The sequence below is a fragment of the Halyomorpha halys genome, unplaced genomic scaffold, assembly GCF_000696795.3.
Source record: "Halyomorpha halys isolate HHAL.00 unplaced genomic scaffold, Hhal_1.1 Scaffold343.1, whole genome shotgun sequence".
Taxonomy (NCBI): domain Eukaryota; kingdom Metazoa; phylum Arthropoda; class Insecta; order Hemiptera; family Pentatomidae; genus Halyomorpha; species Halyomorpha halys.
In genome coordinates, this window is record NW_027109758.1 from 102,617 (window position 1) to 115,367 (window position 12,751).

Here is a 12,751-nt window from a genome sequence, read left to right on the forward strand (position 1 = left end):
TATATATCCTTATAATATATAAGTCCATGTTGACAAGCTTTGAGTTGAACCCTTGATATAATCCAGCTTGTTAATAATTATATAATTATGATGACCCATTAAGCGCGTAAGCATGAAGATTATTACACAACGGATTACAAATACTCGAAAGTAGAGGGATCATTTCTGAATTCTTCATACTTAAAAAAATTAATAAATTCAAAAAATGTAGCTTGTGTAGCTAAATGGTGTAAAAATTAAAAATGTAGCTTAAATGTACTAAAAAAGTAACCATGAGATTCATATACTCAAACTCGTTTGAAGAAATCCAGTTTCTTTTTTTAGTACGTGTTCATTGACCTGTCCTAATTATATCGTTAAAACCAGTCAATATTTCTTCCTTATATTACCAAATATTTTGATACAGCATTTATATTTACGACTCAATTCTAAAATTATATATTTAAATGATATACCCTGTATATCGCTTTTGGCTGAAGCTATATTTTGATTCATTGTTCATTCATTTACGTGACTTGACTCACTGACCTACTTATCAGTATATCTCAAAAACTGCAATGCGTATAAAGTATAATTAAAATAATTCTGGTTTTCTTTATGCTGTAGTTGTGCAATAAGGATTGGTTTTAAAATATTCGGATTCTAAGGGTTTAAAAAAATTATTTCTACTCTATGAAAAAAAAATAGTTTTCGAAATAAAATTATCTTCAATAAAAAAATAAAATCATCTTAATTACAACAGTATAAGCAAATATTTGTTATTTGGACCAATGCGTATTCTGTAAATATTAACCTGGGAATATTTAAAGCTATTGAATTCGTCAATAAATCAAGTAGAAAGAAAGTTATGCGTAAATTCAAAACTATTTCCTCCTAAATAATTTTTTTATTTCAATCATATTTTTTACATGGGATTAAACATTATCATTATAACTATAAAAATATATTTCTTTAATTAACATTTTACTTTCTGATCATAAACATTTTTTTGTGAAACACTTATGGTTAGATCTGATATCTGCTACTGATATTGCAACTAGCTGCGCTTTGGAATGTTGTGGTTTATTAAACCATTTACAATTCCAACGATTTTGTGCTGTACCTCATTCACTTTGGACCAGCGACATGCTTTCAAAGACTTTGCTTGGTATCATAATATAATAACTTAGAATGACAAGCCAAAACTCGAGGTTAGGACTGAATAAAACCCAGATATTTGTTATCAAATAGACCAAATATGATATTTCGAAAACATTTAACACACTCATACACAAAACCTGAAAAACACGAAATTCTCTCATTCAGCCTTGAGATTTTTTAAAAGATACTTCAATAACAGAAAAGCAATAGTTAAACTAAGAAACAATATTGGTAAATAAGCTTATATAAAAACTGGTGTACCACAGCGAAGTGTTTTGAGTCCAGTATGTTTTAATATCTACACGAATGACACTCAAAAAGTAATTACAAGTGACAAAGAGTATTTCTTTGCTGACGATTCTATTTTTTCCACTTGATTTAAAACTACCAAATAGCTCTAAAAAAATCTCGAAATTACTACAGTGATTTTCTAAAATGGTCTCATGACAAAAATTCCTAGTTACCAAAAACAAAACGGTGATTATATTAATAAAAGCACATTATATGCATTCTATAGACAACCCTGAAATCAAATCTCATGGCTGCGCCTGTCTCACCAACAATGATAATAATAAAATAAGTTACTATAAAATATTATATGTCATTGTGAAATATAAATATATAGTTGTTACTAGGCATAATAAGTATTATGCATTAAAAAGTTTTAATGAGTATCGCATATAAAGAGATTAGAAGTAAGATCATACAGAATATATTAACTCCAATCGCAACTTAACTGGAAAACCTTAATAATGGTGCATAAAGCATTACTTGAACCACTAAATAAAGCAAATAATGTCAAAATGGCTGCAACTTTACAACCTAAACTATTGTACATTTATAAAATTATTCGTAAATAATAATTTTTTCAGAAAAAAAATAGTTATTTACCAAATGTTAGGAAAACAATTAATTTATCCAACAACCATACAACAACAAATTTTGGAAACTGATTTCAAACTATATGGTACCATATTTTTTAAATCGTTTTTTTAATTTACCAGAAGAACTAACGAACATTCCGATTACGAAATAAATCTTCAAAGGTTTCAGACGACATAAAAAACGAATATGATTTACTTTTTCCTAAAAATAAATTTGTTGCCCTATTTAACTTGAAGTCTTATAAGGGTTTTATAATTTTTTGTGAATATAAAATCATTTACTGATATCAGTAATATTTTTTCTTATTCTTTAGAAATTGACAAATCGATTGGTACATAATAACAGTGAAATAAGTATACTTTCCGAAACACGGGACAAAAAATTGTTTTTGGACGGAGAAGTCGGCAGTTTCAGTTGCTACAAACCTTCCCATGGCGATATATTGAACAAACCAGTATATATAGGGTGTTTTTTTAAGCCCGATAGAACTTGAAATTGTAAAAAATAACACAAAAAATTAAATTGTAATCAAAATTTTTTTTTTATTCGATAGATCAATACGTGACATTAACATTTGAAAATGATTTCGGGCATATGGGCACCGCGGCTGTTCTTGACGAAGCGCATTCTGGACGTCCAATTTTGGGCCACTTTTTCGAGCACTGCTGGCCGTATGTCACGAATAACACGAACAATGCTGGCCTCCAAGGCGTCAATTGTTGCTGGTTTATCAGCATAAACCAGTGACTTCACGTAGCCCCACAGGAAATAATCGAGAGGTGTCAAATCGCACGACCATATGCGGCAATTTTGCTTATTAACAAACCCGTTAAGCCAAAAATACGCCTCATCGCTGAACACAATTTTACAGAATGCGCTTCGTCAAGAACAGCCGCGGTGCCCATATGCCCGAAATCATTTTCAAATGTTAATGTCACGTATTGATCTTTCGAATAAAAAAAAAATTTTGATTACAATTTAATTTTTTGTGTTATTTTTTACAATTTCAAGTTCTATCGGGCTTAAAAAAAGACCCTATAAATCGGTCCAGTATTTCAAAAAGCTTATTGTGGCCATATATTCGAACTATCATATATAAATTTGTATTATCGTATGTTGTTTTTGCTCCCACCGATGCCATGGGCCACATTGGATGTACTTACTAAATCAATAAAGTCACCAAAAACATTATATATCGAAGAGCATTGCAATGAGTTTAAAGCTGAATAATAAAGAGTAATTAAAATTCATGTAACCCAAATATAAAACAAATAAAATAAGTATGAATAGTTTATTTTAACTAAATAATAATAATTATAATTAGTAATAACGATAAATAACAAATAAATACAAAAATTGCTATCAAACTTTCAGTTGTCTTCATTATAATTGTCAGATTTGTTTACTCCATACCTTCAAATATAGAAATAACGAAGCATTGACGGGTCACCAAATACTTTAGCATTTAGTCTCTGTATGTAATGATTTTAAACTTAAGACCAATTGTAAAGCTCAGCAATTTTAAATGAAAAATTCTTATGTGATATTTTTACTGTAGTAATAAAACCTGTACCACGACACATAGCCTTGTTTTTATTAGTTTCTTTATCAACGGTCATACAAGGGGAGATATCAATTGTAGGATAGATGTGCCTAAGGCCCTCCTGACTTCAGAATCTACCCATGGCTATTATAAATGAATTTTCTGGCACAGCCGGACTTGAGCCCAAACCAGGTGGTTATGAGAATAGTGCCTTCTCCATTTTGGTATCCCGCCTCTTTCAGTACAAAAAGCTGTTCATAAAAAGAGGAAACATTATGGAGTAATATTTTCTAAAGTTTTCAACGAAGCGATATACTATCGACCGACGTGGCCTGTTTATGAAAGAAGGGGTATTATTCATTTCCGGGCTGTTTATGAAAGAGGAGAGGTTCGCACCCAAGTGGCCAGGCCAGTTTTAAATCTTCTGATTGCTCAAGATTAGAGAATCGCTCAGATGGGCGTAAAACCCTAGTAAAAATTTGGAACAGGAACATCCATAATACTTTTATACGTAATATAAAATGATTAATCTTTGAACAGAAACCATCCAAAGATCTTTCTAATAAAAAAAACTCCGCTAAATATCGATATTATTTATACTTCTTGGCATAGATTTAAGTACTTTTTATAACAGTAATATATCCCTGCCAGTTTGAAACCAATATTGAACTCTTTTAGTCCTATTTCAACGAAAATTATATACTTTTGAAATGTATTTGAAACATTATTAGAGTACAACCTGTATTTGTTATAACCTCTAGAATATGGTTTTCGAGATACATACATAAATATATATATGGTGCAACTTTTTGGTGTGTTGTTAGACCAAAGGTTGTGCAAGGAGCTGATTTGATTAGAATCACGCTCGACCGCCATATTTTTACCCAATTAAGGGTGCCTACGTGGACTCTGAACCTCCAGGGTTTCTGTTAGTTTGTTTTCTGTTAGCGCAACAGCTAAACAGAAAATAATTATCTACCACAGCCGGATTCGAATCCGAGTCCTTGGACTATGCTACTGCCTTACCACTATACTACCCGCTCCAATCTTCCACCTACATAGAAGAAAATAATATATTTAATTAAATATCTAAATGAAATGAGCATGACACCTAAGGTTAAGGGACCAGGTTTTAAATTAATTATATGTATTTGATTATTGAAAAAAAGTTTCGAAATACTAGTAAAAAATATTAGAATTTTTAATTTTATAATGCACCACACTTTTTAAAAATTTGTTTTTTAATTTAATTTTAATAATAAAAGTATATGTATCGGACGCAGGTTACGTAGGTCTGTGATATTTAAAGAAATTTTGTTATACAAGGAAATTCTGAAGATGGAGGAATACTCCAAAACGTTGGTTTATTGTACATATTTGAAAGAAAATAAAAAATAAAGTGGTTTATATTAGTGCTTGGCCAGTGGTCTTTGAATAAAATAAGCTAAAATTCAGTATTGGGATTTCAAATTTAGATTTAAACTTTACCAAATTTCTGAGAAAACTTTTATTCTCAGCTTTCAAAATGCTGCGAAAGTAAGATAACCTTACCTTGCAACATCTTTATGGTCTCATAACACAGTACAATGGCGAAATTTCCGTCATACGCCCACCTGACAAAGATCACAAATTCTATGGTTTTTAGCGAAGTCAAAATTTCAATAGAGTTAATCCACTGTTACGCGAACTGTTCTCACTATATTCTATGATGGACAATAACGCTTATTATATAGAAATAAATTTTCTATCTATATATTATGTCATGCAGGCCACAGAAGGTGAGCGAAAATAAACGAATTGGACATTATTATGACCATGACTATTTTAGCTAGCAGAGGCTTTTCTCATTACTGGCTGTCATTCAAGGAAGAAGATCTCTCACCCAATTCCTTTTTAGTCTCCTCCTTGTATTTATGAGGATGTTACCTGCGGTCATATATTTTATTATTTTTTATACATGTCCGTGTGCTTTATGATCCATCAGCGGAGATGAAGAATCCATATTTGTCGATGTTTGGTGAATGTTGGTAGGTAGAGGTTTGGTTTTTGTTTACTAAGCCTTTATATTCTATATAGAAAATATCATTATGTTTTTGTAAGGTAGTCGCTTCAAACGTATATTTTTCAGCCGTATGTTCGTAGATGTTTTAAGTTCATGACCAGTAAGATTATTAATTAAGTTACAATTCAAATTTACGTTTTAGTTAATCAATATCCTATATTAATCCTATACTATCAAGTATCTTCGCACCATAAAAAGTAATACGAGACTTTGTTAACAAACTGTAGCAAAAATGTGTCATAAAACTTCAAACAAAAACAAGTAGTAATGATAATATCAGACTTCACAGGATTAATTGATTTAGCACCAGAACACAAAGAGGTAAAAAACAAAAGAAAAACAGTCAAAACCTTTTTTTTTAATTTAAACTATTATATAAAAATAAAAATTTACCTCTAAATACAATTACTTATTTTTCATTAAATTAAATTTACCTCTTTTTTTTTTTTTTAAAATGCATCCTCCACCAACACCGTAGTTCTTAATATAATAAAAAAACAAATTTTTTAGTTCTAAATTCTAAAAAATGCTGTATGCATTCATACCACTAGTAGGGTTTTATCCAAAGTGAACAAGTATATTTTATTTTTTTCACAAAAATACAGAAATCAAATGAGGAAATTTAAAAATTACATAAATTATGACTATGTCAATCCACAGTCTGAAAGCCTGATCTTGCCTCTTTTAAATTAATACAAATTTAACTATATCAAGAAACACACATTTGTCCTGGGATTATAGGTCAACAAAAGTACATAAACCACAATTTAGGGACTCGTGATACAAATTCTTATGCTAATTTATATATTTCTTACCATAATTAATTAATTTTAAAAAAAATTGAAATTCTAGTCCGGTAGACCCAATAATACAAGGAAGCAAACTTAAAATCAGCCATTTACGACGCAATTTATCACATTAATATAATATTTTTTGCAATACACAAAAAAAAAATTCGTTAGCCCACCTAAAAGTTTGAATTTCAAGCCTCGTAGACCCCTAACACTCGACGTACTAAGACAAGAAAGTCCTTCAACCAATCAAGAAATGACAGACAGCTTACACATTGCAATTTGTTAAAGTCTTATTAATCACTAAGCGGGTCAGTGGACTAGGAAGCAAAGAGAAGACCGATGCAAGTTCTCCTTCCAGCTCCTACAGCTGGACTAGATTTTACGTAATATATCCATCCACAAGACGTACTCCCTCCGATCATACGATAACACAATACAGTTCCAGTTCCAGTTCCTTTTCGACTTATCTTCGATCACGGATAACTATTAACTTTGAATCCATTCATTAAATAATTTTTTGGATATCAATTAGTTCAAGGGTCATAATTGGACCATCCTCGGAACTCATCATTGTTATCCACCACTTCGCTTCAAAAAGTCGGCTGGTTTTACATGTCTACATCTTGACTAGACATGTAAAGTCTTTAATGATGATGGTCCAATTATGACCCTTGAACTAATTGATATTCAAAATAATTCTAATAATATATATATATATATCTATGGATAAATGTATCAAGAAAGGATGGACCAATTTTTTTTCTGTTAATTTTCTTTCTGGTTTGCTGAGTTTCTGCCTCCGATGCCTACATATCAAATGGGGCACACTTTATGAGGTAGTTGCGTCGTAGTAGACGAATAACGTGTTTTTCTATAGACCCGAGCACAAAAACGGACCAAACGAGTTTCCTAAAACCCTCTCATTATAACCACTTAACTTCTCATTTGTATAATAAATCTTTGAAAAAAAAAATAAAACAAAAAAAAAGGAAAAAAATGATAAAGAAAAGAATACTTAATATACTCATAACTCAAAATTATACTTTTAAATTAAATTATTCTTTTGTTAGATTATAATATGTAGTATAAGATTTTGAAATGTATTTTAAATAACACAAATATTGGTAGTGGCTAGATCCTCCATTCATATCCAAAATATTTACGAATTTCTTTCGCTTTCAACCTCCATTGGCTTTCAGTAACAGTGATGCGACAGAGATGAGCTGAGATCTCCTAGAGCAATTACCTCACACAATTATTATTCCTATATTTTGATCTAAATCATTACTGAAAAAAGAAAACTATTTTTCTTTTCATATTAAAAAATAAAATAAAATATAAGGATATTTATATCTATAACATATCCTTATTTTTTTAATAATAATTTTTTTATCTTATTTATTATTTTATTTTTTGTATGATTATTCACCCTTCTCGATGTTGCTAATTGAGTCCTTGATTTTGGCATTTTAATACACACATCAAAACAAATTTTGCATCACCACCGTTATTTGCTACACTTTATAAGGTAGGAGTCCAAGTACAATCCTAGAATTCCTTTCTTTCCATTAAGCCCTAACGCTGTGCTGTTGAGATCATAAGTGTATGACAGTTATTATAGAAAGAGGAGGTGTGGCAAAACCTCTTTTTTGATGAGTATATTTTTCAACAAATAAATAAAATTCCTAAATATCTAATAATTCAGAGCAAATAAAAATAAGTTTAAAATGCTCATTTTTTTTAAACATGTTTTCCTTAAACGGACACATCATAGGCATTTATATAGAAATATATATATTTCATAATAATCCGTTGTAATTATTCTATGATTTTGGGTGGGAAAAAAAATTAAGTCTTGATTTTCCCTAAGTTTTAATTTCATATATTTAGATTCATTATTAACAAATATTTTTGTTATAAATAAATATTCATTTTTTGATTGATATTTATATTTGTTTCATTCTCTATTATTCAAATTTTTAAAAACTTTCGTTTAATTTAAATATCATATAAATAACCCTTTAATAATGGTTGGTTATAAATGTTCATACCATTTGTTCAAACTAATTCTTTTTTAAAGATCAGTGTAACTGTCCCACATTAAGTGCTCATCAATTCTAGCTGCATTAATTTTGGAACGCATTACATCCAATAAAGCCCAGAACTGTTTCTCAGAAATTTTGATGAATCGTGATAATTTTTAATTTAATAGTTAATTGACAACAAATAGTTCATAATACAAATCAAGGTCGAAGGCAATGACGGTAAATCTTTTCTGCATATCATTTAACTCAATATCTATCGCGGTTGTTAAAATCCACTCAAGAAGCCTGCAAAGGAGTTTCCAGGGACACCGAAAGTTCCTAACATTCGATTTTGTATCCTGTAGAAAATGAGCAAATGACTTGAAATCTCAACCGACAGAAGTACTTATACTTCAGGGTTAATGTTCGAGGAAAAATAGTGATTGAACTTTACAATGGTTCAATAATGTTATAATTGTTCCATAATTTGTTTTATATACTTTATTACATTTGCCTCACTATTATTTACTATATTAATCAATGATTTTAATCGTATCCATATACTGCACTTAATTTATGCTAATCCATTATAAATTTTAATTTCTAAATCAATTGCAATTTTTTTTTAACCTCAAGGATCATAACAATCTATGCTAAAGTTTAATAATTTGTTGTTAATTTTTTTCACAAAGTTAGCCCAGCTAACTTATATATCTCAAATATTACTCAAGCTCTAGCATGACAGACTGTTTCAGGAAGGCTTCGTACCACAACAGTGGTGTACTAGTGAAATAATCCAAAAGACATAATCCTAAAGACATCGAAAACTACAAACCAATAAAGCTACTTTCCTCAATCTAAGTATTTGCCACAATTATTAAAAATAGATTAATCCCAGCTTTTTTATGAAAACCATAATTATGAACCAGCTGGTTCCAGACCTTAATTCTCTACAATTGAACATCTGTGTACAATAAACCAAATCCTAGAGAGAATTACGGAATACAAGGCACTCCTTTACTAAGTATATATAGACTTCACAAAAGCGTTTGACTCCGTCTAACATGATCAACTATAGCATGCATTACAAGAATAAGGAATGAATGGTGTATACCTAAATATATATATTTTAACTTTATTTAATAGATAGATATTACAATCTGCCACACTATTGTGGGCAATAGGTAATAGTGGTGAATGATTCATACTAAAATAAAATAAAATAAGAATGAAAATAAATAAATAAATAAATGAAATAAATAGATAAATAATAAAATAAAAAGTACATAAAAATAAATAAAATGTCTCTTAAAATATATGCAAATAGAAGGATAAAGAAAATAAACATAATCAAACTATATGTATGAAAAAAAAAGTAATAATATAATCTCTAGTCACATTTACACTCTTATATACAATATTTTCATAATCAACCTGAGCTGAAAAAAATATTGGTGCATGAAACATATTTTTAAAAGTTATTGGCAAACATATGAAACCAGGCAAAGGTATTGGAAATATGTTTATACCCGCTAATTTTATATGGATCTCTGACATGGTAACAGAAAACAATTATGAAAAATCAGGGAGGATAACTGTAATTTTCAAGAAGCAATAATAATTTAAAGGTATCAAAATAAAAGAACAGAAAAGTACAATCTAGGATTAAAGTTAAACGTCAACCAAAAGAAGCACAACGAAAATGGAGGCTGGTCATGTGCCAGACTTTACACGAGGTGGTCCACATACCAACTGAGTGGATACCAAGAGAAAGAGGGGAAGGCCAATTACTTAATGGTGAGATGAGATAATTCAAAGAGTATGAAATTGTTGGGCTACTGTAGCTAGTAATCGAGACATATGGACTAAAGTGATAAAGAATTATATTAAATTATAGTCAAGAGTTCAAATACTACATATATTTACATATACTTATTATTATAGTATTATATACATTATTAATTATAATATTATAGAGACCTATAGACTATAGTAATAAAGAACTTATATTAAATTATAGTCAAGAGTTCAAATACTACATATATTTACATATAATTATTATTATAGTATTATATACGTTTATAGTCAAGAGTTCAAATACAGCATAGGAAATATTTTATTTAATTATAGACTAATTATTTTTTTAATTAATTTAAAAAGTTTTTAATCAATGAAGAAGTGGAAATTTTGTAAATTCTGTGTTCATAAATTAGACTCATACCTCACAAAAGAGAGGCTTTTAGTTCGGTAATGAATGGAAATAATACTGTTATTATTATTAAATCTGTTATTGTTATTATATTATTTAAAGATAAACCACTATTCTTAACCCAATAAACAAACCCCAGATAAATATGTTATACCTATCAAGTCGTTTATGTGGTATAAATATAAGTAGTTTGTTCATACAGGGTTTCCTTGTATACAATTTCTAGAATTTTGATTTGATTTTCGCTTGCTCATAACAGTGGGACGTTGTCTATCTTTTGAGAACATTGTTCATTTCCTAACCTTAACTACATTTTATCCTCCAAATCTTCCACTAAACTCTGCAATTCCCAATATTACAATGTTTTTTTTACAGATGCCAATACAATTTTAAGACAAATTTATATTGAGTACTTTTTGTTCAGACTCCAAGAATGCGAAAATTCCCTCCCAAAAAACAAAAAAAATCTTGAGAAACTGTATAAATAAATAAATTAGTCAACGTATGTCGGGTTCCCGGCTTATCTGGAAGCAAGTGCTTTTAATTTCATGATTAATTCATGACTCAATATTAATCACTAAGATTCTTGTCTTTATTGGATTTAGTAATAACAAGATTAAGAAGTAAAATCAAACAGTATTATAAAGTTTTTTTCATTTCTGTTCTTTTCTTTTCAATGAAATAGAGAAAATTTTGTATATTTTTTGTGTTTATAAACCAGACTTATACCTCTTAAAGGACAGACTTTTAGCCTGGAATAAAGATGTTATTATTAACTTTTTTATTCGAAATATAAATATTTTTCTTTATTAAAGGATTGTTAATTGAAAAAAATAAAAACAAGTACAACTTCGACAAAAGCATGTAAGAAAAAAGTAAAAATGGTCATATCCTGTGTTGTGTTCCTCTATAGTAAGACGAAAGATTACAGAATATTTTGTCTGAATCCACATGTCAATCTTGGAACGAGGTTTTAAAAGTACTAGCTCCTGAGTCCAAAATGATTCAAGAGTGGTCTTGTTTTTAGTCTAGTTTTAATCTAAATTTATTTTCAGTTGCGGCCTAATAAGGTTCCGGTTGATTTGAAAAGTTCTGAGTCTTCCAAATTGTACAATCTAACCTTCTATATAATTGTTTGGGCCTAAGATTTCATGGAAAGATGGCATAAAGCTTTCGTATTCAAAATAAGTGAATGAGATTAAATTTACAATCACTTTTAGTATTTTAATTGCCAAAATTGAATACTCAAATCAATATTAATCCATAAGTTATAATAATAAATGAGCATCATATATTTGAGAAATGTTAAATACATATATCCAGTATATATGTTTATCTCCTTTAACTTCTACGATTTATTGGCTTCATTAATAAAACACTAAGAAGTAAAATCAAACATAAAGCCTTTTTTTTTTATTTATTTATTTATCTTCTGACAATTTCGAGATCCATTCCGAAATTGATAAGTATTTTTTAAAAAATTACATATATATAAATTATTATATGTATTTATTATTTGTGATGATAGGCAAAAAATCCCGAAACGTTGCTCAGATGTGATAAGAATAAATTAATAAAGAAATGATATTAAGGGTGATATTCCTTAAAAAAAAAAAATGATAAAACCCCTTGGAACTTAAATTGTAAGCTTATAACTTATCATTTACAATGAAACTACAAATAAGGTTTTATTTTGTTTATTTTTTATTCGCGAATAACGAAGAAACAATCACATTAAAAAAAAATTCAACAAAAAAAAAATATTAAAGAATAAAAACGCGAGTAAATAGTGTACTCCTTATTGTGAAATAACAAATTAACAAAATTAAACGTTATATAATTTTCCGATTTGAACGGAATACATAATTGAATCTGCTATACATCATGTATTATAAAATCTTAGAATATATAAAATCTACTAGTAAAATATGACCTAAAGGAAATAAATTTATTAGAATAGTACTTGAAAAATACTAAATAAGGAATGGTAACTAGTGAATAAGAACTAAGTGATAAATAACACATTATTCATGAAATGAAAGAATACTACTAAAGGAATAAAATAATACTCATATTGTAAGAATTAATGGAGCG